Source organism: Lolium rigidum, chromosome 4, assembly GCF_022539505.1.
Source record: "Lolium rigidum isolate FL_2022 chromosome 4, APGP_CSIRO_Lrig_0.1, whole genome shotgun sequence".
NCBI lineage: Eukaryota > Viridiplantae > Streptophyta > Magnoliopsida > Poales > Poaceae > Lolium > Lolium rigidum.
This window is the reverse complement of record NC_061511.1, coordinates 158,306,132-158,309,966: the sequence shown is the minus strand read 5'-3', so window position 1 is coordinate 158,309,966 and position 3,835 is coordinate 158,306,132. Positions and strand designations below refer to the sequence as shown.

The window sequence follows — 3,835 nt, the reverse complement described above, 5'->3', positions numbered from 1 at the left end:
TTAGCCAATTGGCAATCGAGTCAAACGAAAAACTGAATGCAATGTGAGCACTTCTGGTAAGTTTAATCATTCTGTTGTGCCGTCCCGTTAATATATTAACTGTTGTTACACACATCATCCTGTCACTTATTATGTTCTGATTCGTGTATTATATAACATCGTTTTCGTTGCCGGGCCTTTTCCATTGACTGATTCCTTGAGATCAAGGAAAATGCCCTTTTTGATGCTTCTCTTAATTAATTTATTACTTGGCTGTTTGTGTACTTTTTTAATAAGAAGAAAATCATTGTAATTGAGTGTCGCTCTCAATGCCACTTTCAAGTATCTTCGATTCAATGGTATTCTTCATTGTTGATACTTTGGTATGTGGCAAGCATTTCTTCCCTGTTGAAAACATTTAAGAGATACTGGAATGCTCTATTAACACTTTAACAGAGCAAGAAGATGCCTCAGATTCAGAACCAAGGATTTGGACCTTAGGTATTGAGACAGTACGTCCACATTCACATCCTACTCTATTTTTGTACGTGTAATGTAATGAATAAAACTAGTATATACTCCGTATGTATTAATTTTTTTACTGCTGGTCCTCCACATACGTAACAGCATTGCCAAATCAATCCTTGAAATTGGAAAATGCTGTTCTGAAGAAGTGGGGACGAGGCCAATGGGAAATGCTAAAGCCGGCCAAGGATTTGACCTACATGTCACTTGTCTCTACTCTCCACACACAAGTTCTTCACTATAAATACTTCATCCTTATACCTAACTTCCATACAAACCCAAGCAAGAGAAACACAGGTTCCGCAAAACCATGAAGTTCACCTTATCTTGGTTACTACTTGGTCCTGTTGCGTTGGCACTCTGTTGCCTAGCTACATCACAACCTGGTAGTGACACAACCAGCCTCGATGTGGCCACAATGGCCGCGCAAGAGCTCGACCGTGTCATGTGGCTGCCGGGGGCACCTAACTACTCACCTGCATTCAAGCAGTATTCCGGTTACGTCATAACTGACGAGCACCTCGGCAAGGCACTGTTTTATTGGTTCTTTGAGGCTATGGACAAGCCTGATGAGAAGCCATTGGTATTATGGTTAAATGGAGGTTGTTAGCTAACTTTATTGCGCCTAGATAGGAACTTTAGAAACTTCGAGGTTGAAAGATGTCTGTGATCTGACTATATATCATGTTCTTTTTGCAAATGTTGCATGCAGGACCTGGCTGTTCTTCTGTTGGGTTTGGGCAGGCACAGGAGCTCGGGCCATTTCGTGTGAAGAAAGATATTCCTGAGCTTGAGCTCAATCATTACAGCTGGAACCAAGGCAAATGAACACCAACACTAACACGTCTAGTACAATCAGACAGTCCTATATTTACCATAATAATGGAAGCATGTAATTAACTAACCCTCTGATGACCTTTCAGCTGCCAACTTGCTGTTCCTGGACTCTCCAGCCGGCGTTGGATTTTCATACACAAACACGTCTTTCGAAAGTGATCCGCCTGGCGACAATTCCACCGGTAAGTGTGAGTGTGACAGATATGTTTCTTCTTACTTTATTTAGTTTTATAACAAGATAACATGGCATTCCTCTTTTGCAGCACACGGTTCATATGCCTTCCTCGTCAGGTGGTTCCAGAGGTTCCCCCAGCACAAAATGAAAGAGTTCTACATAGCCGGAGAGAGCTATGCGGGTCTGACATCTTACTCATGCATATATAGCTAGATACATAGTACTGCACTCGTATTTTAAATTTTGCTCATGTGCGTGTCACTCTAATTTTATTGCCACTCTCTAGGACACTACATTCCCCAGTTAGCTAATGTCATCGTGGAGGAGAACAAGAAAGCCTCCGAACAAAACTACATAAACTTCAAAGGCATCCTGGTACATAACTACATATGCACCACTTTTTTAAAAACATAAGGTCTAAGCCCGGCTTTATATATAAAGCCCCAAATGGCACTAATATGCACCATTTCACTATGGCAATGTTTTTGCTTGTATATGAAACACAAATCACTAGTATTGATCATGTGTTTCTGCTTCTAGATCGGGAACGCGTACATGGATGGGGACACAGACTTGCAGGGTATCGTCGATTCTGCATGGCACCACGCCATCATCTCGGACGCGCTCTACAGTACCTTCCTCAAGTCCTGCAACTTCAGCATGGAAATCCTGTCTCCGGAGTGCGAGGCAGCCTGGGTAGAGTTCGGCGCTCTCTACAAGCTCATAGATATCTACAGCCTCTACACGCCATATTGTGATCTCGGGTACCCGGCTTTGAACGCATCATCCTCCTTGGTACAGACCAGACGGATTGACGCCCGTGTAAGCATTCTCTTTTTGTTCAGTCATTGCGCCCCCATGAATATGCACTTTTGTATTCTGACCAAACGGTGTGATTGATTTTTCGTGCGAAACACAAAACAGGTTGATCTTCTCAAGATGCCAATGGGCTTTGATCCATGCACGCAAACGTACGCCACCGAGTATCTGAACCGCGAGGATGTGCAGAGAGCTCTGCATGCTAACACCACCGGACTGCCGTATCCCTATGTTCTTTGCCGGTATTTTCTCCTGGCATAAGTTTGCTTGGACTCTGAATTATGTTTTCTGTTCTATCTGATAGCTGAATATTGTTTTGTTTGGTTTTCAGTAATACCATCAACAGTGTATGGAAAGACTCCGACATGACGGTCGTCCCGATTGTCAAGAAGCTCGCACAAGAAGGGCTTCGCATATGGATTTTCAGGTTAAGTTTATGACATAAAGATAGCCCTTGCTACTCTCCAGAAGGTGTTGGTTCTTGATTATTTACCATACCTTTTGTATCGATCTTCCTGAATGAACAGCGGCGACACGGATGGGAGGATCCCTACCACTTCGACGAGGTACACGTTGAAGAAGCTCGGCCTGCCAATCAAAGAGGACTGGTCGCCATGGTTCAGCCACAAGCAGGTACCATTTGGCTGTATAACTGAACAAGCCCACGTCACTGTCCCACAGATTTCATGGTGGATTTTGTTCTGATGCGCCCTTGTCTTTGTGTTGCTTGTTCGTTGCAGGTTGGTGGATGGACCGTGGTGTATGAGGGCCTGACATTTGTCACAGTGAGAGGAGCCGGGCACACGGTGCCAACCTCGCAGCCCAAGCTGGCGCTCGAGCTCTTCATGAGCTTCCTGGCCAACCAGAACCTCCCCTCCAAGCCGTTCTAGAAAACACGTCAGGATTAGCACGTTTTCTGAATGAGTGTCTCCATTCATGAACCGATTGATTTCATGGAGAATGGTTGTGTTGTGTGCTAGCTCTGCTGTGATACACCACCTGTCGTTTCTTGTCTAGCTGGTCTGCTATTTCATTGTAATACCCGGCTTGTGGAACCTAATTTAGTTCACACTTCACAGATTTTATTTCAATATCAGAGGATAGTTCTTGGTGGTGATGCAAACATTCGATACCCAAAATACTGTCTGGCACCCCTTATTCGCCCCCTGACACTACATCACGGTATAAGAGTTGTGGCACTTCAAAATGCCCCAAATTTGAACCGAAGTGCCACTAATTAGCTATAGGGGCATTTTTTTAAGTGTCACATTTATTTGCATCTCTAAAGGTGTTTGGGGTACTACCTAGAGGCACTTCTCAAGTGCCACTAAATACAATTAGGGGCACTTCTCAAGTGCACTAAATCTAATTAGGAGCACTTCTCAAAGTACCACTAAATCCAACTAAGGGCACTTTGCCAAGTGCCACTAAATCCAATTAGGAGCACTTTGAGATGTGCCCCTAAACCGAATTTGTGGAACTTCTAAGAATACCCCAAAA

General features: G+C 43.9%; 1 pseudogene; it reads left to right on the top strand.

The window, feature by feature from the left end:
• Positions 1-814: 814 nt before the first annotated feature.
• LOC124705502 lies at positions 815-3,225 on the top strand (annotated as a pseudogene).
• Positions 3,226-3,835: the final 610 nt, after the last annotated feature.